This window comes from Carcharodon carcharias, chromosome 2 (genome assembly GCF_017639515.1).
Source record: "Carcharodon carcharias isolate sCarCar2 chromosome 2, sCarCar2.pri, whole genome shotgun sequence".
Taxonomy (NCBI): domain Eukaryota; kingdom Metazoa; phylum Chordata; class Chondrichthyes; order Lamniformes; family Lamnidae; genus Carcharodon; species Carcharodon carcharias.
This window is the reverse complement of record NC_054468.1, coordinates 121,187,619-121,213,827: the sequence shown is the minus strand read 5'-3', so window position 1 is coordinate 121,213,827 and position 26,209 is coordinate 121,187,619. Positions and strand designations below refer to the sequence as shown.

At 54.2% G+C, this 26,209-nt stretch overlaps 1 pseudogene; it reads right to left on the bottom strand.

Moving 5' to 3' along the window:
- Positions 1 to 257: 257 nt before the first annotated feature.
- On the bottom strand, positions 258 to 5,293 carry LOC121288114 (annotated as a pseudogene).
- Positions 5,294 to 26,209: the final 20,916 nt, after the last annotated feature.

Genomic DNA, 26,209 nt, shown 5'->3' with positions numbered 1-26,209 from the left:
CTGGTGCTGGTGTTGCTATTACGGCTGGTTTTGCTGCTGGTGCTGCTGCTGCTGCTGGTGGTGGTGCTGCTGCAGCTGTTGCTGTTGCTGCTGGTGTGCCTGCCTCTGTCACGGGTGTTGCTGCGGCTGTTGCTGCTGTTGCTGTTGCTGGTGCTGCTGTTGTTGCTGCGGCTACTGCTGCTGATTGTGCTGCTCCTGCAGTTGTTGTTGTTTCTGCTGTTGCTGGTGCTGCTGTTGTCGTGGTTGCTGTGGCTGTTGTTGCTGGTGTTGCTGGTGCTGCTGCTGCTGGTGCTGCTGTTGTTGTTGGTGCTGGTGTTGCTGCTGTTCGTGCTGATGCTGTTGCTGCTGTTGCTGGTGTTGCTATTACTGCTGGTGTTGCTGCTGGTTCTGTTGCTGCTGCTGCTTCTGGTGGAGCTACTGCTGCTGTTGCTTTTGCTGTTGGTGTTGCTGCTTCTGTCACTGGCGTTGCTGTGGCTTTGCTTGCTGCTGCTGCCGTTCATCTTGCTTCTGCTTTTGCTGTTGTTGCTAGTGCTGGTGTTGCTGCTGGTTCTGTTGCTGCTGCTGCTTCTGGTGGAGCTACTGCTGCTGTTGCTTTTGCTGCTTGTGTTGCTGCTTCTGTCGCTGGTGTTGCTGCGGCTGTGGTTGCTGCTGCTGCTGTTCCTCTTGCTACTGCTTTTGCTGTTGCTGCCTTTGCTGTTGCTGTGGCTGCTGCTGCTGCTATTGCTGCTGGTGTTCGTGCTGCTGCTGGTTTTCCTCTTGCTACTGCTTTTGCTGTTACTGCTGCTGCTGCTATTGCTGCTGGTGTTGGTGCTGCTGCTCCTCTTGCTCCTGCTGTTGCTGTAGCTTTTTCTGCTACTGCTGCTGTTGCAGCTGCTGGTGGTCTAACTGCTGCTGCTGCTGGTGTTCCTTCTACTTTTGTTGCTCTTGTTGCTGATGTTACTGCTGCTGTTGCTGCTGCTATTGGTGTTGCTGCTTCTGTCGTTGGTGTTGATGCTGCTGTTGCTGTTGCTGTAGATGCTGTATTTCCTGCTGTTGCCAGTTCTGCTGATGTTGTGGTTGCTGCGGCTGTTGTTGCTGCTGTTGCTTGTGCTGGTGCTGCTGCTGTTGCTTCAGGTGAAGCTGATGTTGCTGCTGGTGCAGTTGCTGCTGCTGCTGCTGCAGTTGCTGCTGGTGCTGGTGTTGCTATTACGGCTGGTGTTGCTGCTGGTTCTGCTGCTGCTGCTGGTGGTGGTGCTGCTGCAGCTTTTGCTGTTGCTGCTGGTGTTGCTGCTTCTGTCACGGGTGTTGCTGCGGCTGTTGCTGCTGTTGCTGTTGCTGGTGCTGCTGTTGTTGCTGCGGCTACTGCTGCTGATTGTGCTGCTCCTGTAGTTGTTGTTGTTTCTGCTGTTGCTGGTGCTGCTGTTGTCGTGGTTGCTGTGGCTGTTGTTGCTGGTGTTGCTGGTGCTGCTGCTGCTGGTGCTGCTGTTGTTGTTGGTGCTGGTGTTGCTGCTGTTCTTGCTGATGCTGTTGCTGCTGTTCCTGGTGGTGCTATTACTGCTGGTTTTGCTGCTGGTTCTGTTGCTGCTGCTGCTTCTGGTGGAGCTACTTCTGCTGTTGCTTTTGCTACTGGTGTTGCTGCTTCTGTCACTGGTGTTGCTGCGGCTGTTGTTGCTGCTGCTGCTGTTCCTCTTGCTTCTGCTTTTGCTGTTGTTGCTAGAGCTGGTGTTGCTGCTGGTTCTGTTGCTGCTGCTGCTGCTTGTGGAGCTGCTGCTGCTGTTGCTGCTGGTGTTGCTTGTACTTTTCTTGCTGCTGCTGTTGTTGCTGCTGTTGCTGCTGCTGGTTCTGCTGGTGTTGCTGCTGCTGGTGCTGCTGGTGTTGCAGCTGCTGTTGCTGTTGCTGCTGTTGCTGCTGCTGGTTCTGCTGGTGTTGCTGCTTCTGTCACTGGTGTTGCTGCGGCTGTGGTTGCTGCTGCTGCTGTTCCTCTTGCTACTGCTTTTGCTGTTGCTGCCTTTGCTGGTACTGTGACTGCTGCTGCTGCTATTGCTGCTGGTGTTGGTGCTGCTGCTCCTCTTGCTCCTGCTGTTGCTGTTGCTTTTTGTGCCACTGCTGCTGTTGCAGCTGCTTGTGGTGGAGCTGCTGCTGCTGCTGCTGTTCCTGCTACTTTTGTTGCTCTTGTTGCTGATGTTACTGCTGCTGTTGCTGTTGTTATTGGTGTTGCTGCTTCTGTCGTTGGTGCTGCTGCTGGTGTTGCTATTGCTGTAGATGCTGTATTTCCAGCTGTTGCCGGTTCTGCTGATGTTGTGGTTGCTGCGTCTGTTGTTGCTGCTGTTGCTTGTGCTGGTGCTGCTGCTGTTGCTTCAGGTAAAGCTGATGTTGCTGCTGGTGCAGTTGCTGCTGTTGCTGCAGGTGTTGCTGCTACTTTTGTTGCTGCTGCAGTTGTTGCTGCTGTTGCTGCTGTTGGTTCTGCTGGTGTTGCTGCTGGTGTTGCTACTGCTGTTTCTGTTGCTGTTGCTGCTGGTGTTGCTGCTTCTGTCATTGGTGTTGCTGCTGCTGTTGCTATTGCTGTAGATGCTGTATTTCCTGCCGTTGCCGGTTCTGCTGATGTTGTGGTTGCTGTGGCTGTTGTTGCTGCTGTTGCTTGTGCTGGTGCTGCTGCTGTTGCTTCAGGTAAAGCTGATGTTGCTGCTGGTGCAGTTGCTGCTGCTGCTACTGCAGTTGCTGCTGGTGCTGGTGTAGCTATTACTGCTGGTGTTCCTGCTTGTTCTGTTGCTGCTGCTGCTGGTGGTAGAGCTGCAGCAGCTGTTGCTGTTGCTGCTGGTGTTACTGCTTCTGTCACTGGTGTTTTTGCGGCTGTTGCTGCTGTTGCTTTTGCTGGTGCTGCTGTTGTTGCTGCGGCTATTGCTGCTGATTGTGCTGCTCCTGCAGTTGCTGTTGTTTCTGCTGTTGCTGGTGCTGCTGTTGTCGTGGTTGCTGCGGCTGTTGTTGCTGTTGTCGCTAATGCTGCTGCTGCTGATGCTGCTGTTGTTGCTAGTGCTGGTGTTGCTGCTGGTTCTGTTGCTGCTGCTGCTGCTGGTGGAGCTGCTGCTGCTATTGCTGTTGCTGCTGGTGTTGCTGCTACTTTTTTTGCTGCTGCTATTGTTGCTGCTGTTGCTGCTGCTGGTTCTGCTGCTGTTGCAGCTGCTGTTGCTGTTGCTGCTGTTGCTTCTGCTGGTTCTGCTGGTGTTGCTGCTTCTGTCGCTGGTGTTGCTGCGGCTGTTGTTGCTGCTGTAGCTATTGCTGCTGTTGCTACTGTTGCTGCTGCTGGTGCTTGAGCTGCTGCAGCTGCTGCTGGTGTTGCTGCTACTTTTGTTGCTGCTACTGCTGATGTTGCTGCTGCTGTTGCTGTTGCTGCTGGTGTTGCTGCTTCTATCGTAGGTGTTGCTGCTGCTGGTGTTGCTGTTACTGGTGTTGCTTTGGCTGCTATTGTTGCTGTTGCTGGTTGTGGAGCTGCTGCTGCTGCTGCTGGTGTTCCTGCAACTTTTGTTGCTCTTGTTGCTGATGATGCTGCGGCTGTTGGCGTTGCTGCTGGTGTTGCTGCTTTTGTCGCTGGTGCTGCTGCGGCTCTTGTTGCTGCTGTAGCTATTGCTGCTACTGCTGCTGTTGCTGCTGCTGGTGGTGGAGCTGCTGCTGCAGCTGCTGGTGTTGCTACTACTTTTGTCGCTGCTGCTGATGATGTTGCTGCTGTTGGTGCTGCTTCTGCTGTTCCTCTTGCTACTGCTTTTGCTGTTGCTGAATTTGCTGGTGCTGTGGCTGCTGCTGCTGCTATTGCTGCTGGTGTTCGTGCTGCTGCTGGTTTTCCTCTTGCTACTGCTTTTGCTGTTAATGCTGCTGCTGCTATTTCTGCTGGTGTTGGTGCTGCTGCTCCTCTTGCTCCTGCTGTTGCTCTAGCTATTTCTGCTACTGCTGCTGTTGCTGCTGCTGGTGGTGGAGCTGCTGCTGCTGCTGCTGGTGTTCCTGCTACTTTTGTTGCTCTTGTTGCTGATGATGCTGCGGCTGTTGGTGTTGCTGCTGGTGTTGTTCCTTCTGTCGCTGGTGCCGCTGCGGCTGTTGTTGCTGCTGTAGCTATTGCTGCTACTGCTGCTGTTGCTGCTGCTGGTGGTGGAGCTGCTGCTGCAGCTGCTGGTGTTGCTACTACTTTTGTCGCTGCTGCTGCTGATGTTGCTGCTGGTGTTGCTGTTGCTGCTTTTGTTGCTGCTTCTGTGTAGGTGTTGCTGATGCTGGTGTTGCTGTTGCTGCTGTTGCTGTTGCTGCTATTGTTGTTGCTGGAGGTGGAGCTGCTGCTGCTGCTGCAGGTGTTGCTGCTACTTTTGTTGCTCCTGCTGCTGATGTTACTGCTGCTGTTGCTGTTGCTATTGGTGTTGCTGCTTCTGTCGTTGGTGTTGTTGCTGCTGTTGCTGTTGCTGTAGATGCTGTATTTCCTGCTGTTGCCAGTTCTGCTGATGTTGTGGTTGCTGCGGCTGTTGTTGCTGCTGTTGCTTGTGCTGATGCTGCTGCTGTTGCTTCAGGTAAAGCTGATGTTGCTGCTGGTGCAGCTGCTGCTGCTGCTGCAGTTGCTGCTGGTGCTGGTGTTGCTATTACGGCTGGTTTTGCTGCTGGTTCTGTTGCTGCTGCTGCTGGTGGTGGTGCTGCTGTTGCTGTTGCTGGTGCTGCTGTTGTTGCTGCGGCTACTGCTGCTGATTGTGCTGCTCCTGCAGTTGTTGTTGTTTCTGCTGTTGCTGGTGCTGCTGTTGTCGTGGTTGCTGTGGCTGTTGTTGCTGGTGTTGCTGGTGCTGCTGCTGCTGGTGCTGCTGTTGTTGTTGGTGCTGGTGTTGCTGCTGTTCTTGCTGATGCTGTTGCTGCTGTTGCTGGTGTTGTTATTACTGCTGGTGTTGCTGCTGGTTCTGTTGCTGCTGCTGCTTCTGGTGGAGCTACTGCTGCTGTTGCTTTTGCTGCTGGTGTTGCTGCTTCTGTCACTGGTGTTGCTGCGGCTGCTCCTGCTGCTGGTTCTGCTGGTGTTGCTGCTGCTGGTGCTGCTGGTGTTTCAGCTGCTGTTGCTGTTGCTGCTGTTGCTGCTGCTGGTTCTGCTGGTGTTGCTGCTTCTGTCGCTGGTGTTGCTGCGGCTGTGGTTGCTGCTGCTGCTGTTACTCTTGCTACTGCTTTTGCTGTTGCTGCTGTTGCAGGTGCTGTGGCTGCTGTTGCTGCTTTTGCTGCTGGTGTTCGTGCTGCTGCTGGTTTTCCTCTTGCTACTGCTTTTGCTGTTACTGCTGCTGCTGCTATTGCTGCTGGTGTTGGTTCTGCTGCTCCTCTTGCTCCTGCTGTTGATGTAGCTATTTCTGCTTCTGCAGCTGTTGCTGCTGCTGGTGGTGGAGCTGCTGCTCCTGCTGCTGGTGTTCCTGCTACTTTTGTTTCTCTTGTTGCTGAAAATGCTGCGGCTGTTGGTGTTGCTGATGGTGTTGCTGCTTCTGTTGCTGGTGCTGCTGCGGCTGTTGTTGCTGCTGTAGCTATTGCTGCTACTGCTGCTGTTGCTGCTGCTGGTGGTGGAGCTGCTGCTGCTGCTGCTGGTGTTGCAGCTAATTTTGTCGCTGCTGCTGCTGATGTTGCTGCTGCTGTTGCTGTTGCTGCTGGTATTGCTGCTTCTGTTGTAGGTGTTGCTGATGCTGGTGTTCCTGTTGCTGCTGTTGCTGTTGCTGCTATTGCTGCTGCTGCTGGAGGTGGAGCTGCTGCTGCTGCTGCAGCTGTTGCTACTACTTTTGTCGCTACTGCTGCTTATGTTACTGCTGCTGTTGCTGTTGCTATTGGTGTTGCTGCTTCTGTCGTTGGTGTTGTTGCTGCTGTTGCTGTTGCTGTAGATGCTGTATTTCCTGCTGTTGCCGGTTCTGCTGATGTTGTGGTGTGCTGCGGCTGTTGTTGCTGCTGTTGCTTGTGCTGGTGCTGCTGCTGTTGCTTCAGGTAAAGCTGATGTTGCTGCTGGTGCAGTTGCTGCTGCTGCTGCTGCAGTTGCTGCTGGTGCTGGGGTTGCTATTACTGCTGGTGTTGCTGCTGTTTCTGTTGCTGCTGCTGCTGGTGGTAGAGCTGCAGCGGCTGTTGCTGTTGCTGCTGGTGTTGCTGCTTCTGTCACGGGTGTTGCTGCGGCTGTTGCTGCTGTTGCTTTTGCTGGTGCTGCTGTTGTTGCTGCGGCTATTGCTGCTGATTGTGCTGCTCCTGCACTTGCTGTTGTTTCTGCTGTTGCTGGTGCTGCTGTTGTCGTGTTTGCTGCGGCTGTTGTTGCTGTTGTCGCTGAAGCTGCTGCTGCTGGTGCTGCTGTTGTTGCTAGTGCTGGTGTTGCTGCTGGTTCTGTTGCTGCTGCTGCTGCTGGTGGAGCTGCTGCTGCTATTGCTGTTGCTGCTGGTGTTGCTGCTACTTTTTTTGCTGCTGCTATTGTTGCTGCTGTTGCTGCTGCTGGTTCTGCTGCTGTTGCAGCTGCTGTTGCTGTTGCTGCTGTTGCTTCTGCTGGTTCTGCTGGTGTTGCTGCTTCTGTCACTGGTGTTGCTGCAGTTGCTGCTGTTGCTGCTGCTGGTGCTGCTGTTGTTGCTGCGGCTACTGCTGCTGATTGTTGCTGCTCCTGCAAATGCTGTTGTTTCTGCTGTTGCTGGTGCTGCTGTTGTCGTGGTTGCTGCGGCTGTTGTTGCTGTTGTCACTGATGCTGCTGCTGCTGGTGCTGCTGTTGTTGCTAGTGCTGGTGTTGCTGCTGGTTCTGTTGCTTCTGCTGCTGCTGGTGGAGCTGCTGCTGCTGTTGCTGTTGCTGCTGGTGTTGCTGCTACATTTTTTTGTCTGCTGCTATTGTTGCTGCTGTTGCTGCTGCTGGTTCTGCTGGTGTTGCTGCTGCTGGTGCTGCTGGTGTTGCAGCTGTTGTTTCTGTTGCTGCTGTTGCTTCTGCTGGTTCTGCTGGTGTTGCTGCTTCTGTCGCTGGTGTTGCTGCGGCTGTTGCTGCTGTTGCTTTTGCTGGTGCTGCTGTTGTTGCTGCGGCTATTGCTGCTGATTGTGCTGCTCCTGCAGTTGCTGTTGTTTCTGCTGTTGCTGGTGCTGCTGTTGTCGTGTTTGCTGCGGCTGTTGTTGCTGTTGTCGCTGATGCTGCTGCTGCTGGTGCTGCTGTTGTTGCTAGTGCTGGTGTTGCTGCTGGTTCTGTTGCTGCTGCTGCTGCTGGTGGAGCTGCTGCTGCTATTGCTGTTGCTGCTGGTGTTGCTGCTACTTTTTTTGCTGCTGCTATTGTTGCTGCTGGTTCTGCTGCTGTTGCAGCTGCTGTTGCTGTTGCTGCTGTTGCTTCTGCTGGTTCTGCTGGTGTTGCTGCTTCTGTCACTGGTGTTGCTGCGGTTGCTGCTGTTGCTGGTGCTGGTGCTGCTGTTGTTGCTGCGGCTACTGCTGCTGATTGTTGCTGCTCCTGCAATTGCTGTTGTTTCTGCTGTTGCTGGTGCTGCTGTTGTCGTGGTTGCTGCGGCTGTTGTTGCTGTTGTCACTGATGCTGCTGCTGCTGGTGCTGCTGTTGTTGCTAGTGCTGGTGTTGCTGCTGGTTCTGTTGCTTCTGCTGCTGCTGGTGGAGCTGCTGCTGCTGTTGCTGTTGCTGCTGGTGTTGCTGCTACATTTTTTTGTCTGCTGCTATTGTTGCTGCTGTTGCTGCTGCTGGTTCTGCTGGTGTTGCTGCTGCTGGTGCTGCTGGTGTTGCAGCTGTTGTTTCTGTTGCTGCTGTTGCTTCTGCTGGTGCTGGTGTTGCTGCGGCTGTTGTTGCTGCTGTAGCTATTGCTGCTATTGCTATTGTTGCTGCTTCTATCGTAGGTGTTGCTTCTGCTGGTGTTGCTGTTACTGGTGTTGCTTTGGCTGCTATTGTTGCTGTTGCTGGTGGTGGAGCTGCTGCTGCTGCTGGTGTTGCTGCTATTTTTGTCACTGCTGCTGATGATGTAGCTGCTGTTGGTGCTGCTGCTGCTGTTCCTCTTGCTACTGCTTTTGCTGTTGCAGCCTTTGCTGGTGCTTTGGCTGCTGCTGCTGCTGCTATTGCTGCTGGTGTTCGTGCTGCTGCTGGTTTTCCTCTTGCTACTGCTTTTGCTGTTAATGCTGCTGCTGCTCTTTCTGCTGGTGTTGGTGCTGCTGCTCCTCTTGCTCCTGCTGTTGCTGTAGCTATTTCTGCTACTGCTGCTGTTGCTGCTGCTGGTGGTGGAGCTGCTGCTGCTGCTGCTGGTGTTCCTGCTACTTTTGTTGCTCTTGTTGCTGATGATGCTGCGGCTGTTGGTGTTGCTGCTGGTGTTGCTGCTTCTGTCGCTGGTGCTGCTGCGGCTGTTGTTGCTGCTGTAGCTATTGCTGCTACTGCTGCTGTTGCTGCTGCTGGTGGTGGAGCTGCTGCTGCTGCTGCTGGTATTGCTGCTACTTTTGTCGCTGCTGCTGCTGATGTTGCTGCTGTTGTTGCTGTTGCTTCTGGTGTTGCTGCTTCTGTGTAGGTGTTGCTGATGCTGGTGTTGCTGTTGCTGCTGTTGCTGTTGCTGCTATTGTTGCTGCTGGAGGTGGAGCTGCTGCTGCTGCTGCAGGTGTTGCTGCTACTTTTGTCGCTCCTGCTGCTGATGTTACTGCTGCTGTTGCTGTTGCTATTGGTGTTGCTGCTTCTGTCGTTGGTGTTGTTGCTGCTGTTGCTGTTGCTGTAGATGCTGTATTTCCTGCTGTTGCCAGTTCTGCTGATGTTGTGGTTGCTGCGGCTGTTGTTGCTGCTGTTGCTTGTGCTGGTGCTGCTGCTGTTGCTTCAGGTAAAGCTGATGTTGCTGCTGGTGCAGCTGCTGCTGCTGCTGCTGCAGTTGCTGCTGGTGCTGGTATTGCTATTACGGCTGTTTTTGCTGCTGGTTCTGTTGCTGCTGCTGCTGGTGGTGGTGCTGCTGCAGCTGTTGCTGTTGCTGCTGGTGTTGCTGCTTCTGTCACGGGTGTTGCTGCGGCTGTTGCTGCTGTTGCTGTTGCTGGTGCTGCTGTTGTTGCTGCGGCTGCTGCTGCTGATTGTGCTGCTCCTGCAGTTGTTGTTGTTTCTGCTGTTGCTGGTGCTGCTGTTGTCATGGTTGCTGTGGCTGTTGTTGCTGGTGTTGCTGGTGCTGCTGCTGCTGGTGCTGCTGTTGTTGTTGGTGCTGGTGTTGCTGCTGTTCTTGCTGATGCTGTTGCTGCTGTTGCTGGTGTTGCTATTACTGCTGGTGTTGCTGCTGGTTCTGTTGCTGCTGCTGCTTCTGGTGGAGATACTGCTGCTGTTGCTTTTGCTGCTGGTGTTGCTGCTTCTGTCACTGGTGTTGCGGCGGCTGCTCCTGCTGCTGGTTCTGCTGCTGTTGCTGCTGCTGGTGCTGCTGGTGTTGCAGCTGCTTTTGCTGTTGCTGCTGTTGCTGCTGCTGGTTCTGCTGGTGTTGCTGCTTCTGTCGCTGGTGTTGCTGCGGCTGTGGTTGCTGCTGCTGCTGTTACTCTTGCTACTGCTTTTGCTGTTGCTGCCTTTGCTGGTGCTGTGGCTGCTGCTGCTGCTTTTGCTGCTGGTGTTCGTGCTGCTGCTTGTTTTCCTCTTGCTACTGCTTTGGCTGTTACTGCTGCTGCTGCTATTGCTGCTGGTGTTGGTGCTGCTGCTCCTCTTGCTCCTGCTGCTGATGTAGCTATTTCTGCTACTGCTGCTGTTGCTGCTGCTGGTGGTGGAGCTGCTGCTGCTGCTGCTGGTGTTGCTGCTTCTTTTGTTGCTCTTGTTGCTGATGATGCTGCGGCTGTTGGTGTTGCTGCTGGTGTTGCTGCTTCTGTCGCTGGTGCTGCTGCGGCTGTTGTTGTTGCTGTAGCTATTGCTGCTACTGCTGCTGTTGCTGCTGCTGGTGTTGGAGCTGCTTCTGCTGCTGCTAGTGTTGCAGCTATTTTTGTCGCTGCTGCTGCTGATGTTGCTGCTGCTGTTGCTGTTGCTGCTGGTATTGCTGCTTCTGTTGTAGGTGTTGCTGATGCTGGTGTTGCTGTTGCTGCTATTGCTGCTGCTGCTGGAGGTGGAGCTGCTGCTGCTGCTGCAGCTGTTGCTGCTACTTTTGTTGCTCTTGTTGCTGATGATGCTGCGGCTGTTGGTGTTGCTGCTGGTATTGCTGCTTCTATCGCTGGTGCTGCTGCGGCTGTTGTTGCTGCTGTAGCTTTTGCTGCTACTGCTGCTGTTGCTGCTGTTGCTGTTGCTGCTATTGCTGCTGCTGCTGGAGGTGGAGCTGCTGCTGCTGCTGCAGCTGTTGCTGCTACTTTTGTCGCTGCTGCTGCTGATGTTACTGCTGCTGTTGCTGTTGCTATTGGTGTTGCTGCTTCTGTCGTTGGTGTTGATGCTGCTGTTGCTGTTGCTGTAGATGCTGTATTTCCTGCTGTTGCCGGATCTGCTGATGTTGTTGTTGCTGCGGCTGTTGTTGCTGCTGTTGCTTGTGCTGGTGCTGCTGCTGTTGCTTCATTTAAAGCTGATGTTGCTGCTGGTGCAGTTGCTGATGCTGCTGCTGCAGTTGCTGCTGGTGCTGGTGTTGCTATTATGGCTAGTTTTGCTGCTGGTTCTGTTGCTGCTGCTGCTGGTGGTGGTGCTGCTGCAGCTGTTGCTGTTGCTGCTGGTGTTGCTGCTTCTGTCACGGGTGTTGCTGCGGCTGTTGCTGCTGTTGCTGTTGCTGGTGCTGCTGTTGTTGCTGCGGCTACTGCTGCTGATTGTGCTGCTCCTGCAGTTGTTGTTTTTTCTGCTGTTGCTGGTGCTGCTGTTGTCGTGGTTGCTGTGGCTGTTGTTGCTGGTGTTGCTGGTGCTGCTGCTGCTGTTGCTGGTGTTGCTATTACTGCTGGTGTTGCTGCTGGTTCTGTTGCTGCTGCTGCTTCTGGTGGAGCTACTGCTTCTGTTGCTTTTGCTGCTGGTGTTGCTGCTTCTGTCACTGGTGTTGCTGCGGCTGCTCCTGCTGCTGGTTCTGCTGTTGTTGCTGCTGCTGGTGCTACTGGTGTTGCAGCTGCTGTTGCTGTTGCTGCTGCTGCTTCTGCTGGTTCTGCTGGTGTTGCTGCTTCTGTCGCTGGTGTTGCTGCGGCTGTGGTTGCTGCTGCTGCTGTTCCTCTTGCTACTGCTTTTGCTGTTGCTGCCTTTGCTGGTGCTGTGGCTGCTGCTGCTGCTATTGCTGCTGGTGTTCGTGCTGCTGCTGGTTTTCCTCTTGCTACTGCTTTTGCTGTTACTGCTGCTGCTGCTATTGCTGCTGGTGTTGGTGCTGCTGCTCCTCTTGCTCCTGCTGTTGATGTAGCTATTTCTGCTACTGCTGCTGTTGCTGCTGCTGGTGGTGGAGCTGCTGCTGCTGCTGCTGGTGTTCCTGCTACTTTTGTTGCTCTTGTTGCTGATGATGCTGCGGCTGTTGGTGTTGCTGCTGGTGTTGCTGCTTCTGTCGCTGGTGCTGCTGCGGCTGTTGTTGCTGCTGTAGCGATTGCTGCTACTGCTGATGTTGCTGCTGCTGGTGGTGGAGCTGCTGCTGCTGCTGCTGGTGTTGCTGCTATTTTTGTCGCTGCTGCTGCTGATGTTGCTGCTGCTGTTGCTGTTGCTGCGGGTGTTGCTGCTTCTGTTGTAGGTGTTGCTGCTGCTGTTGTTGCTGTTACTGGTGTTGCTTTGGCTGCTATTGTGGCTGTTGCTGGAGGTGGAGCTGCTGCTGCTGCTGCTGGTGTTGCTGCTATTTTTGTCACTGCTGCTGATGATGTTGCTGCTGCTGTTGGTGCTGCTGCTGCTGTTCCTCTTGCTACTGCTTTTGCTGTTGCTGCCTTTGCTGGTGCTGTGGCTGCTGCTGCTGCTGCTATTGCTGCTGGTGTTCGTGCTGCTGCTGGTTTTTATCTTGCTACTGCTTTTGCTGTTACTGCTGCTGCTGCTATTGCTGCTGGTGTTGGTGCTGCTGCTCCTCTTGCTCCTGCTGTTGCTGTAGCTATTTCTGCTACTGCTGCTGTTGCAGCTGCTGGTGCTGGAGCTGCTGCTGCTGCTGCTGGTGTTCCTGCTACTTTTGTTGCTCCTGTTGCTGAAGATGCTGCTGCTGTTGCTGTTGCTGCTTGTGTTTTTGCTTCTGTCTCTGGTGTTGCTGCGGCTGTTGTTGCTGCTGTAGCTATTGCTGCTACTGCTGCTGTTGCTGCTGCTGGTTGTGGAGCTGCTGCTGCTGCTGCTGGTGTTGCTGCTACTATTGTCACTGCTGCTGATGTTGATGCTGCTGTTGTTGCCTGTGCTTGTGTTGCTGCTTCTGTTGTTGGTGTTGCTGCTGGTGTTGCTATTGCTGTAGATGCTGTATTTCCTGCTGTTGCCAGTTCTGCTGATGTTGTGGTTGCTGCGGCTGTTGTTGCTGCTGTTGCTTGTGCTGGTGCTGCTGCTGTTGCTTCAGGTAAAGCTGATGTTGCTGCTGGTGCAGTTGCTGCTGCTGCTGCTGCAGTTGCTGCTGGTGCTGGGGTTGCTATTACTGCTGGTGTTGCTGCTGTTTCTGTTGCTGCTGCTGCTGGTGGTAGAGCTGCAGCGGCTGTTGCTGTTGCTGCTGTTGTTGCTGCTTCTGTCACGGGTGTTGCTGCGGTTGTTGCTGCTGTTGCTTTTGCTGGTGCTGCTGTTGTTGCTGCGGCTATTGCTGCTGATTGTGCTGCTCCTGCAGTTGCTGTTGTTTCTGCTGTTGCTGGTGCTGCTGTTGTCGTGGTTGCTGCGGCTGTTGTTGCTGTTGTCGCTGATGCTGCTGCTGCTGGTGCTGCTGTTGTTGCTAGTGCTGGTGTTGCTGCTGGTTCTGTTGCTGCTGCTGCTGCTGGTGGAGCTGCTGCTGCTATTGCTGTTGCTGCTGGTGTTGCTGCTACTTTTTTTGCTGCTGCTATTGTTGCTGCTGTTGCTGCTGCTGGTTCTGCTGCTGTTGCAGCTGCTGTTGCTGTTGCTGCTGTTGCTTCTGCTGGCTCTGCTGGTGTTGCTGCTTCTGTCACTGGTGTTGCTGCAGTTGCTGCTGTTGCTGGTGCTGGTGCTGCTGTTGTTGCTGCGGCTACTGCTGCTGATTGTTGCTGCTCCTGCAGTTGCTGTTGTTTCTGCTGTTGCTGGTGCTGCTGTTTTCGTGGTTGCTGCGGCTGTTGTTGCTTTTGTCGCTGATGCTGCTGCTGCTGGTGCTGCTGTTGTTGCTAGTGCTGGTGTTGCTGCTGGTTCTGTTGCTTCTGCTGCTGCTGGTGGAGCTGCTGCTGCTGTTGCTGTTGCTGCTGGTGTTGCTGCTACATTTTTTTGTCTGCTGCTATTGTTGCTGCTGTTGCTGCTGCTGGTTCTGCTGGTGTTGCTGCTGCTGGTGCTGCTGGTGTTGCAGCTGTTGTTGCTGTTGCTGCTGTTGCTTCTGCTGGTTCTGCTGGTGTTGCTGCTTCTGTCGCTGGTGTTGCTGCGGCTGTTGTTGCTGCTGTAGCTATTGCTGCTATTGCTATTGTTGCTGCTGCTGGTGCTGGAGCTGCTGCAGCTGCTGCTGGTGTTGCTGCTACTTTTGTTGCTGCTGCTGCTGATCTTGCTGCTGCTGTTGCTGTTGCTGCTGGTGTTGCTGCTTCTATCGTAGGTGTTGCTTCTGCTGGTGTTGCTGTTACTGGTGTTGCTTTGGCTGCTATTGTTGCTGTTGCTAGTGGTGGAGCTGCTGCTGCTGCTGGTGTTGCTGCTATTTTTGTCACTGCTGCTGATGATGTAGCTGCTGTTGGTGCTGCTGCTGCTGTTCCTCTTGCTACTGCTTTTGCTGTTGCAGCCTTTGCTGGTGCTGTGGCTGCTGCTGCTGCTGCTATTGCTGCTGGTGTTCGTGCTGCTGCTGGTTTTCCTCTTGCTACTGCTTTTGCTGTTAATGCTGCTGCTGCTATTTCTGCTGGTGTTGGTGCTGCTGCTCCTCTTGCTCCTGCTGTTGATGTAGCTATTTCTGCTACTGCTGCTGTTGCTGCTGCTGGTGGTGGAGCTGCTGCTGCTGCTGCTGGTGTTCCTGCTACTTTTGTTGCTCTTGTTGCTGATGATGCTGCGGCTGTTGGTGTTGCTGCTGGTGTTGCTGCTTCTGTCGCTGGTGCTGCTGCGGCTGTTGTTGTTGCTGTAGCTATTGCTGCTACTGCTGCTGTTGCTGCTGCTGGTGTTGGAGCTGCTTCTGCTGCTGCTAGTGTTGCAGCTATTTTTGTCGCTGCTGCTGCTGATGTTGCTGCTGCTGTTGCTGTTGCTGCTGGTATTGCTGCTTCTGTTGTAGGTGTTGCTGATGCTGGTGTTGCTGTTGCTGCTATTGCTGCTGCTGCTGGAGGTGGAGCTGCTGCTGCTGCTGCAGCTGTTGCTGCTACTTTTGTTGCTCTTGTTGCTGATGATGCTGCGGCTGTTGGTGTTGCTGCTGGTATTGCTGCTTCTATCGCTGGTGCTGCTGCGGCTGTTGTTGCTGCTGTAGCTTTTGCTGCTACTGCTGCTGTTGCTGCTGTTGCTGTTGCTGCTATTGCTGCTGCTGCTGGAGGTGGAGCTGCTGCTGCTGCTGCAGCTGTTGCTGCTACTTTTGTCGCTGCTGCTGCTGATGTTACTGCTGCTGTTGCTGTTGCTATTGGTGTTGCTGCTTCTGTCGTTGGTGTTGATGCTGCTGTTGCTGTTGCTGTAGATGCTGTATTTCCTGCTGTTGCCGGATCTGCTGATGTTGTTGTTGCTGCGGCTGTTGTTGCTGCTGTTGCTTGTGCTGGTGCTGCTGCTGTTGCTTCATTTAAAGCTGATGTTGCTGCTGGTGCAGTTGCTGATGCTGCTGCTGCAGTTGCTGCTGGTGCTGGTGTTGCTATTATGGCTAGTTTTGCTGCTGGTTCTGTTGCTGCTGCTGCTGGTGGTGGTGCTGCTGCAGCTGTTGCTGTTGCTGCTGGTGTTGCTGCTTCTGTCACGGGTGTTGCTGCGGCTGTTGCTGCTGTTGCTGTTGCTGGTGCTGCTGTTGTTGCTGCGGCTACTGCTGCTGATTGTGCTGCTCCTGCAGTTGTTGTTTTTTCTGCTGTTGCTGGTGCTGCTGTTGTCGTGGTTGCTGTGGCTGTTGTTGCTGGTGTTGCTGGTGCTGCTGCTGCTGTTGCTGGTGTTGCTATTACTGCTGGTGTTGCTGCTGGTTCTGTTGCTGCTGCTGCTTCTGGTGGAGCTACTGCTTCTGTTGCTTTTGCTGCTGGTGTTGCTGCTTCTGTCACTGGTGTTGCTGCGGCTGCTCCTGCTGCTGGTTCTGCTGTTGTTGCTGCTGCTGGTGCTACTGGTGTTGCAGCTGCTGTTGCTGTTGCTGCTGCTGCTTCTGCTGGTTCTGCTGGTGTTGCTGCTTCTGTCGCTGGTGTTGCTGCGGCTGTGGTTGCTGCTGCTGCTGTTCCTCTTGCTACTGCTTTTGCTGTTGCTGCCTTTGCTGGTGCTGTGGCTGCTGCTGCTGCTATTGCTGCTGGTGTTCGTGCTGCTGCTGGTTTTCCTCTTGCTACTGCTTTTGCTGTTACTGCTGCTGCTGCTATTGCTGCTGGTGTTGGTGCTGCTGCTCCTCTTGCTCCTGCTGTTGATGTAGCTATTTCTGCTACTGCTGCTGTTGCTGCTGCTGGTGGTGGAGCTGCTGCTGCTGCTGCTGGTGTTCCTGCTACTTTTGTTGCTCTTGTTGCTGATGATGCTGCGGCTGTTGGTGTTGCTGCTGGTGTTGCTGCTTCTGTCGCTGGTGCTGCTGCGGCTGTTGTTGCTGCTGTAGCGATTGCTGCTACTGCTGATGTTGCTGCTGCTGGTGGTGGAGCTGCTGCTGCTGCTGCTGGTGTTGCTGCTATTTTTGTCGCTGCTGCTGCTGATGTTGCTGCTGCTGTTGCTGTTGCTGCGGGTGTTGCTGCTTCTGTTGTAGGTGTTGCTGCTGCTGTTGTTGCTGTTACTGGTGTTGCTTTGGCTGCTATTGTGGCTGTTGCTGGAGGTGGAGCTGCTGCTGCTGCTGCTGGTGTTGCTGCTATTTTTGTCACTGCTGCTGATGATGTTGCTGCTGCTGTTGGTGCTGCTGCTGCTGTTCCTCTTGCTACTGCTTTTGCTGTTGCTGCCTTTGCTGGTGCTGTGGCTGCTGCTGCTGCTGCTATTGCTGCTGGTGTTCGTGCTGCTGCTGGTTTTTATCTTGCTACTGCTTTTGCTGTTACTGCTGCTGCTGCTATTGCTGCTGGTGTTGGTGCTGCTGCTCCTCTTGCTCCTGCTGTTGCTGTAGCTATTTCTGCTACTGCTGCTGTTGCAGCTGCTGGTGCTGGAGCTGCTGCTGCTGCTGCTGGTGTTCCTGCTACTTTTGTTGCTCCTGTTGCTGAAGATGCTGCTGCTGTTGCTGTTGCTGCTTGTGTTTTTGCTTCTGTCTCTGGTGTTGCTGCGGCTGTTGTTGCTGCTGTAGCTATTGCTGCTACTGCTGCTGTTGCTGCTGCTGGTTGTGGAGCTGCTGCTGCTGCTGCTGGTGTTGCTGCTACTATTGTCACTGCTGCTGATGTTGATGCTGCTGTTGTTGCCTGTGCTTGTGTTGCTGCTTCTGTTGTTGGTGTTGCTGCTGGTGTTGCTATTGCTGTAGATGCTGTATTTCCTGCTGTTGCCAGTTCTGCTGATGTTGTGGTTGCTGCGGCTGTTGTTGCTGCTGTTGCTTGTGCTGGTGCTGCTGCTGTTGCTTCAGGTAAAGCTGATGTTGCTGCTGGTGCAGTTGCTGCTGCTGCTGCTGCAGTTGCTGCTGGTGCTGGGGTTGCTATTACTGCTGGTGTTGCTGCTGTTTCTGTTGCTGCTGCTGCTGGTGGTAGAGCTGCAGCGGCTGTTGCTGTTGCTGCTGTTGTTGCTGCTTCTGTCACGGGTGTTGCTGCGGTTGTTGCTGCTGTTGCTTTTGCTGGTGCTGCTGTTGTTGCTGCGGCTATTGCTGCTGATTGTGCTGCTCCTGCAGTTGCTGTTGTTTCTGCTGTTGCTGGTGCTGCTGTTGTCGTGGTTGCTGCGGCTGTTGTTGCTGTTGTCGCTGATGCTGCTGCTGCTGGTGCTGCTGTTGTTGCTAGTGCTGGTGTTGCTGCTGGTTCTGTTGCTGCTGCTGCTGCTGGTGGAGCTGCTGCTGCTATTGCTGTTGCTGCTGGTGTTGCTGCTACTTTTTTTGCTGCTGCTATTGTTGCTGCTGTTGCTGCTGCTGGTTCTGCTGCTGTTGCAGCTGCTGTTGCTGTTGCTGCTGTTGCTTCTGCTGGCTCTGCTGGTGTTGCTGCTTCTGTCACTGGTGTTGCTGCAGTTGCTGCTGTTGCTGGTGCTGGTGCTGCTGTTGTTGCTGCGGCTACTGCTGCTGATTGTTGCTGCTCCTGCAGTTGCTGTTGTTTCTGCTGTTGCTGGTGCTGCTGTTTTCGTGGTTGCTGCGGCTGTTGTTGCTTTTGTCGCTGATGCTGCTGCTGCTGGTGCTGCTGTTGTTGCTAGTGCTGGTGTTGCTGCTGGTTCTGTTGCTTCTGCTGCTGCTGGTGGAGCTGCTGCTGCTGTTGCTGTTGCTGCTGGTGTTGCTGCTACATTTTTTTGTCTGCTGCTATTGTTGCTGCTGTTGCTGCTGCTGGTTCTGCTGGTGTTGCTGCTGCTGGTGCTGCTGGTGTTGCAGCTGTTGTTGCTGTTGCTGCTGTTGCTTCTGCTGGTTCTGCTGGTGTTGCTGCTTCTGTCGCTGGTGTTGCTGCGGCTGTTGTTGCTGCTGTAGCTATTGCTGCTATTGCTATTGTTGCTGCTGCTGGTGCTGGAGCTGCTGCAGCTGCTGCTGGTGTTGCTGCTACTTTTGTTGCTGCTGCTGCTGATCTTGCTGCTGCTGTTGCTGTTGCTGCTGGTGTTGCTGCTTCTATCGTAGGTGTTGCTTCTGCTGGTGTTGCTGTTACTGGTGTTGCTTTGGCTGCTATTGTTGCTGTTGCTAGTGGTGGAGCTGCTGCTGCTGCTGGTGTTGCTGCTATTTTTGTCACTGCTGCTGATGATGTAGCTGCTGTTGGTGCTGCTGCTGCTGTTCCTCTTGCTACTGCTTTTGCTGTTGCAGCCTTTGCTGGTGCTGTGGCTGCTGCTGCTGCTGCTATTGCTGCTGGTGTTCGTGCTGCTGCTGGTTTTCCTCTTGCTACTGCTTTTGCTGTTAATGCTGCTGCTGCTATTTCTGCTGGTGTTGGTGCTGCTGCTCCTCTTGCTCCTGCTGTTGATGTAGCTATTTCTGCTACTGCTGCTGTTGCTGCTGCTGGTGGTGGAGCTGCTGCTGCTGCTGCTGGTGTTCCTGCTACTTTTGTTGCTCTTGTTGCTGATGATGCTGCGGCTGTTGGTGTTGCTGCTGGTGTTGCTGCTTCTGTCGCTGGTGCTGCTGCGGCTGTTGTTGCTGCTGTAGCTATTGCTGCTACTGCTGCTGTTGCTGCTGCTGGTGGTGGAGCTGCTGCTGCTGCTGCTGGTGTTGCTGCTACTTTTGTCGCTGCTGCTGCTCATGTTGCTGCTGTTGTTGCTGTTGCTGCTGGTGTTGCTGCTTCTGTGTAGGTGTTGATGATGCTGGTGTTGCTGTTGCTGCTGTTGCTGTTGCTGCTATTGTTGCTGCTGGAGGTGGAGCTGCTGCTGCTGCTGCATGTGTTGCTGCTACTTTTGTCGCTCCTGCTGCTGATGTTACTGCTGCTTTGTTGCTGTTGCTATTGGTGTTGCTGCTTCTGTCGTTGGTGTTGTTGCTGCTGTTGCTGTTGCTGTAGATGCTGTATTTCCTGCTGTTGCCAGTTCTGCTGATGTTGTGGTTGCTGCGGCTGTTGTTGCTGCTGTTGCTTGTGCTGGTGCTGCTGCTGTTGCTTCAGGTAAAGCTGATGTTGCTGCTGGTGCAGCTGCTGCTGCTGCTGCTGCAGTTGCTGCTGGTGCTGGTGTTGCTATTACGGCTGGTTTTGCTGCTGGTTCTGTTGCTGCTGCAGCTGGTGGTGGTGCTGCTGCAGCTGTTGCTGTTGCTGCTGGTGTTGCTGCTTCTGTCACGGGTGTTGCTGCGGCTGTTGCTGCTGTTGCTGTTGCTGGTGCTGCTGTTGTTGCTGTGGCTACTGCTGCTGATTGTGCTGCTCCTGCAGTTGTTGTTGTTTCTGCTGTTGCTGGTGCTGCTGTTGTCGTTGTTGCTGTGGCTGTTGTTGCTGGTGTTGCTGGTGCTGCTGCTGCTGGTGCTGCTGTTGTTTTTGGTGCTGGTGTTGCTGCTGTTCTTGCTGATGCTGTTGCTGCTGTTGCTGGTGTGGCTATTACTGCTGGTGTTGCTGCTGGTTCTGTTGCTGCTGCTGCTTCTGGTGGAGATACTGCTGCTGTTGCTTTTGCTGCTGGTGTTGCTGCTTCTGTCACTGGTGTTGCGGCGGCTGCTCCTGCTGCTGGTTCTGCTGCTGTTGCTGCTGCTGGTGCTGCTGGTGTTGCAGCTGCTTTTGCTGTTGCTGCTGTTGCTGCTGCTGGTTCTGCTGGTGTTGCTGCTTCTGTCGCTGGTGTTGCTGCGGCTGTGGTTGCTGCTGCTGCTGTTACTCTTGCTACTGCTTTTGCTGTTGCTGCCTTTGCTGGTGCTGTGGCTGCTGCTGCTGCTTTTGCTGCTGGTGTTCGTGCTGCTGCTTGTTTTCCTCTTGCTACTGCTTTGGCTGTTACTGCTGCTGCTGCTATTGCTGCTGGTGTTGGTGCTGCTGCTCCTCTTGCTCCTGCTGTTGATGTAGCTATTTCTGCTACTGCTGCTGTTGCTGCTGCTGGTGGTGGAGCTGCTGCTGCTGCTGCTGGTGTTCCTGCTACTTTTGTTGCTCTTGTTGCTGATGATGCTGCGGCTGTTGGTGTTGCTGCTGGTGTTGCTGCTTCTGTCGCTGGTGCTGCTGCGGCTGTTGTTGCTGCTGTAGCTATTGCTGCTACTGCTGCTGTTGCTGCTGCTGGTGGTGGAGCTGCTTCTGCTGCTGCTCGTGTTGCAGCTATTTTTGTCGCTGCTGCTGCTGATGTTGCTGCTGCTGTTGCTGTTGCTGCTGGTATTGCTGCTTCTGTTGTAGGTGTTGCTGATGCTGGTGTTGCTGTTGCTGCTGTTGCTGTTGCTGCTATTGCTGCTGCTGCTGGAGGTGGAGCTGCTGCTGCTGCAGCTGTTGCTGCTACTTTTGTCGCTGCTGCTGCTGATGTTACTGCTGCTGTTGCTGTTGCTATTGGCGTTGCTGCTTCTGTCGTTGGTGTTGATGCTGCTGTTGCTGTTGCTGTAGATGCTGTATTTCCTGCTGTTGCTGGATCTGCTGATGTTGTGGTTGCTGCGGCTGTTGTTGCTGCTGTTGCTTGTGCTGGTGCTGCTGCTGTTGCTTCAGGTAAAGCTGATGTTGCTGCTGGTGCAGTTGCTGATGCTGCTGCTGCAGTTGCTGCTGGTGCTGGTGTTGCTATTACGGCTGGTTTTGCTGCTGGTTCTGTTGCTGCTGCTGCTGGTGGTGGTGCTGCTGCAGCTGTTGCTGTTGCTGCTGGTGTTGCTGCTTCTGTCACGGGTGTTGCTGCGGCTGTTGCTGCTGTTGCTGTTGCTGGTGCTGCTGTTGTTGCTGCGGCTACTGCTGCTGATTGTGCTGCTCCTGCAGTTGTTGTTTTTTCTGCTGTTGCTGGTGCTGCTGTTGTCGTGGTTGCTGTGGCTGTTGTTGCTGGTGTTGCTGGTGCTGCTGCTGCTGTTGCTGGTGTTGCTATTACTGCTGGTGTTGCTGCTGGTTCTGTTGCTGCTGCTGCTTCTGGTGGAGCTACTGCTTCTTTTGCTTTTGCTGCTGGTGTTGCTGCTTCTGTCACTGGTGTTGCTGCGGCTGCTCCTGCTGCTGGTTCTGCTGCTGTTGCTGCTGCTGGTGCTACTGGTGTTGCAGCTGCTGTTGATGTTGTTGCTGCTGCTTCTGCTGGTTCTGCTGGTGTTGCTGCTTCTGTCGCTGGTGTTGCTGCGGCTGTGGTTGCTGCTGTGTCTGTTCCTCTTGCTACTGCTTTTGCTGTTGCTGCCTTTGCTGGTGCTGTGGCTGCTGCAGCTGCTATTGCTGCTGGTTTTCGTGCTGCTGCTGGTTTTCCTCTTGCTAATGCTTTTGCTGTTACTGCTGCTGCTGCTATTGCTGCTGGTGTTGGTGCTGCTGCTCCTCTTGCTCCTGCTGTTGATGTAGCTATTTCTGCTACTGCTGCTGTTGCTGCTGCTGGTGGTGGAGCTGCTGCTGCTGCTGCTGGTGTTCCTGCTACTTTTGTTGCTCTTGTTGCTGATGATGCTGCGGCTGTTGGTGTTGCTGCTGGTGTTGCTGCTTCTGTCGCTGGTGCTGCTGCGGCTGTTGTTGCTGCTGTAGCGATTGCTGCTACTGCTGATGTTGCTGCTGCTGGTGGTGGAGCAGCTGCTGCTGCTGCTCGTGTTGCTGCTATTTTTGTCGCTGCTGCTGCTGATGTTGCTGCTGCTGTTGCTGTTGCTGCGGGTGTTGCTGCTTCTGTTGTAGGTGTTGCTGCTGCTGTTGTTGCTGTTACTGGTGTTGCTTTGGCTGCTATTGTGGCTGTTGCTGGAGGTGGAGCTGCTGCTGCTGCTGCTGGTGTTGCTGCTATTTTTGTCACTGCTGCTGATGATGTTGCTGCTGCTGTTGGTGCTGCTGCTGCTGTTCCTCTTGCTACTGCTTTTGCTGTTGCTGCCTTTGCTGGTGCTGTGGCTGCTGCTGCTGCTGCTATTGCTGCTGGTGTTCGTGCTGCTGCTGGTTTTTATCTTGCTACTGCTTTTGCTGTTACTGCTGCTGCTGCTATTGCTGCTGGTGTTGGTGCTGCTGCTCCTCTTGCTCCTGCTGTTGCTGTAGCTATTTCTCCTACTGCTGCTGTTGCAGCTGCTGGTGCTGGAGCTGCTGCTGCTGCTGCTGGTGTTCCTGCTACTTTTTTTGCTCCTGTTGCTGATGATGCTGCGGCTGTTGCTGTTGCTGCTGGTGTTGCTGCTTCTGTCGCTAGTGCTGCTGCGGCTGTTGTTGCTGCTGTAGCTATTGCTGCTACTGCTGCTGTTGCTGCTGCTGTTGGTGGAGCTGCTGCTGCTGCTGCTGGTGTTGCTGCTACTTTTGTCGCTGCTGCTGCTGATGTTGCTGCTGCTGTTGCTGTTGCTGCTGGTGTTGCTGCTTCTGTGTAGGTGTTGCTGATGCTGGTGTTGCTGTTGCTGCTGTTCCTGTTGCTGCTATTGCTGCTGCTGCTGGAGGTCGAGCTGCTGCTGCTGCTGCAGTTGTTGCTGCTACTTTTGTCGCTCCTGCTGCTGATGTTACTGCTGCTGTTGCTGTTGCTATTGGTGTTGCTGCTTCTGTCGTTGGTGTTATTGCTGCTGTTGCTGTTGCTGTAGATGCTGTATCTCCTGCTGTTGCCAGTTCTGCTGATGTTGTGGTTGCTGCGGCTGTTGTTGCTGCTGTTGCTTGTGCTGGTGCTGCTGCTGTTGCTTCATTTAAAGCTGATGTTGCTGCTGCTGCAGTTGCTGCTACTGCTGCTGCAGTTGCTGCTGGTGCTGGTGTTGCTATTACGGCTGGTTTTGCTGCTGGTTCTGTTGCTGCTGCTGCTGCTGGTGGTGGTGCTGCTGCAGCTGTTGCTGTTGCTGCTGGTGTTGCTGCTTCTGTCACGGGTGTTGCTGCGGCTGTTGCTGCTGTTGCTGTTGCTGGTGCTGCTGTTGTTGCTGCGGCTACTGCTGCTGATTGTGCTGCTCCTGCAGTTGTTGTTGTTTCTGCTGTTGCTGGTGCTGCTGTTGTCGTGGTTGCTGTGGCTGTTGTTGCTGGTGTTGCTGGTGCTGCTGCTGCTGGTGTTGCTGTTGTTGTTGGTGCTGGGGTTGCTGCTGTTCTTGCTGATGCTGTTGCTGCTGTTGCTGGTGTTGCTTTTACTGCTGATGTTGCTGCTGGTTCTGTTGCTGCTGCTGCTTCTGGTGGAGCTACTGCTGCTGTTGCTTTTGCTGCTGGTGTTGCTGCTTCTGTCACTTGTGTTGCTGCGGCTGCTCCTGCTGCTGGTTCTGCTGGTGTTGCTTCTGCTGGTGCTGCTGGTGTTGCAGGTGCTGTTGCTGTTGCTGCTGTTGCTGCCGTTGGTTCTGCTGGTGTTGCTGCTTCTGTCGCTGTTGTTGCTGCGGCTGTGGTTGCTGCTGCTGCTGTTACTCTTGCTACTGCTTTTGCTGTTGCTGCTGTTGCAGGTGCTGTGGCTGCTGCTGCTGCTTTTGCTGCTGGTGTTCGTGCTGCAGCTGGTTTTCCTCTTGCTACTGCTTTGGCTGTTACTGCTGCTGCTGCTATTGCTGCTGGTGTTGGTGCTGCTGCTCCTCTTGCTCCTGCTGTTGATGTAGCTATTTCTGCTACTTTTGCTGTTGCTGCTGCTGGTTTTGGAGCTGCTGCTGCTGCTGCTGGTGTTCCTGCAACCTTTGCTGCTCTTGTTGCTGATGATGCTGCGGCTGTTGGTGTTGCTGATGGTGTTGCTGCTTCTGTCGCTGGTGCTGCTGCGGTTGTTGTTGCTGCTGTAGCTATTGCTGCTACTGCTGCTGTTGCTGCTGCTGGTGGTGGAGCTGCTGCTGCTGCTGCTGGTGTTGCAGCTACTTTTGTCGCTGCTGCTGCTGATGTTGCTGCTGCTGTTGCTGTTGCTGCTGGTATTGCTGCTTCTGTTGTAGGTGTTGCTGATGCTGATTTTGCTGTTGCTGCTGTTGCTGTTGCTGCTATTGCTGCTGCTGCTGGAGGTGGAGCTGCTGCTCCGGCTGCAGCTGTTGCTGCTACTTTTGTCGCTGCTGCTGCTTATGTTACTGCTGCTGTTGCTGTTGCTATTGGTGTTGCTGCTTCTGTTGTTGGTGTTGTTGCTGCTGTTGCTGTTGCTGTAGATGCTGTATTTCCTGCTGTTGCCGGATCTGTTGATGTTGTGGTTGCTGCGGCTGTTGTTGCTGCTGTTGCTTGTGCTGGTGCTGCTGCTGTTGCTTCATTTAAAGCTGATGTTGCTGCTGGTGCAGTTGCTGATGCTGCTGCTGCAGTTGCTGCTGGTGCTGGTGTTCCTATTATGGCTGGTATTGCTGCTGGTTCTGTTGCTGCTGCTGCTGGTGGTGGTGCTGCTGCAGCTGTTGCTGTTGCTGCTGGTGTTGCTGCTTCTGTCATTGGTGTTGCTGCTGCTGTTGCTATTGCTGTAGATGCTGTATTTCCTGCCGTTGCCGGTTCTGCTGATGTTGTGGTGTGCTGCGTCTGTTGTCGCTGCTGTTGCTTGTGCTGGTGCTGCTGCTGTTGCTTCAGGTAAAGCTGATGTTGCTGCTGGTGCAGTTGCTGCTGCTGCTGCTGCAGTTGCTGCTGGTGCTGGGGTTGCTATTACTGCTGGTGTTGCTGCTGTTTCTGTTGCTGCTGCGGCTGGTGGTAGAGCTGCAGCGGCTGTTGCTGTTGCTGCTGGTGTTGCTGCTTCTGTCACTGGTGTTGCTGCGGCTGTTGCTGCTGTTGCTTTTGCTGGTGCTGCTGTTGTTGCTGCGGCTATTGCTGCTGATTGTGCTGCTCCTGCAGTTGCTGTTGTTTCTGCTGTTGCTGGTGCTGCTGTTGTCGTGGTTGCTGCGGCTGTTGTTGCTGTTGTCGCTGATGCTGCTGCTGCTGGTGCTGCTGTTGTTGCTAGTGCTGGTGTTGCTGCTGGTTCTGTTGCTGCTGCTGCTGCTGGTGGAGCTGCTGCTGCTATTGCTGTTGCTGCTGGTGTTGCTGCTACTTTTTTTGCTGCTGCTATTGTTGCTGCTGTTGCTGCTGCTGGTTCTGCTGCTGTTGCAGCTGCTGTTGCTGTTGCTGCTGTTGCTTCTGCTGGTTCTGCTGGTGTTGCTGCTTCTGTCACTGGTGTTGCTGCAGTTGTTGCTGCTGTTGCTGGTGCTGGTGCTGCTGTTGTTGCTGCGGCTACTGCTGCTGATTGTGCTGCTCCTGCAGTTGCTGTTGTTTCTGCTGTTGCTGGTGCTGCTGTTGTCGTGGTTGCTGCGGCTGTTGTTGCTGTTGTCGCTGAAGCTGCTGCTGCTGGTGCTGCTGTTGTTGCTAGTGCTGGTGTTGCTGCTGGTTCTATTGCTTCTGCTGCTGCTGGTGGAGCTGCTGCTGCTGTTGCTGTTGCTGCTGGTGTTGCTGCTACTTTTTTTGTCTGCTGCTATTGTTGCTGCTGTTGCTGCTGCTGGTTCTGCTGGTGTTGCTGCTGCTGGTGCTGCTGGTGTTGCAGCTGTTGTTGCTGTTGCTGCTGTTGCTTTTGCTGGTTCTGCTGGTGTTGCTGCTTCTGTCGCTGGTGTTGCTGCGGCTGTTGTTGCTGCTGTAGCTATTGCTGCTATTGCTACTGTCGCTGCTGCTGGTGCTGGAGCTGCTGCAGCTGCTGCTGGTGTTGCTGCTACTTTTGTTGCTGCTGCTGCTGATCTTGCTGCTGCTGTTGCTGTTGCTGCTGGTGTTGCTGCTTCTATCGTAGGTGTTGCTTCTGCTGGTGTTGCTGTTACTGGTGTTGCTTTGGCTGCTATTGTTGCTGTTGCTGGTGGTGGAGCTGCTGCTGCTGCTGCGGGTGTTGCTGCTATTTTTGTCACTGCTGCTGATGATGTTGCTGCTGTTGGTGCTGCTGCTGCTGTTCCTCTTGCTACTGCTTTTGCTGTTGCTGCCTTTGCTGGTGCTGTGGCTGCTGTTGCTGCTATTGCTGCTGGTGTTCGCGCTGCTACTGGTTTTCCTCTTGCTACTGCTTTTGCTGTTAATGCTGCTGCTGCTATTGCTGCTGGTGTTGGTGCTGCTGCTCCTCTTGCTCCTGCTGTTGCTGTAGCTATTTCTGCTACTGCTGCTGTTGCTGCTGCTGCTGGTGGAGCTGCTGCTGCTGCTGCTGGTGTTGCTGCTACTTTTGTCGCTGCTGCTGCTGATGTTGCTGCTGCTGTTGCTGTTGCTGCTGGTGTTGCTGCTTCTGTGTAGGTGTTGCTGATGCTGATGTTGCTGTTGCTGCTGTTGCTGTTGCTGCTATTGTTGGTGCTGGAGGTGGAGCTGCTGCTGCTGCTGCAGGTGTTGCTGCTACTTTTGTCGCTCCTGCTGCTGATGTTACTGCTGCTGTTGCTGTTGCTATTGGTGTTGCTGCTTCTGTCGTTGGTGTTGTTGCTGCTGTTGCTGTTGCTGTAGATGCTGTATTTCCTGCAGTTGCCAGTTCTGCTGATGTTGTGTTTGCTGCGGCTGTTATTGCTGCTGTTGCTTGTGTTGGTGCTGCTGCTGTTGCTTCAGGTAAAGCTGATGTTGCTGCTGTTGCAGCTGCTGCTGCTGCTGCTGCAGTTGCTGCTGGTGCTGGTATTGCTATTACGGCTGGTTTTGCTGCTGGTTGTGTTGCTGCTGCTGCTGGTGGTGGTGCTGCTGCAGCTGTTGCTGTTGCTGCTGGTGT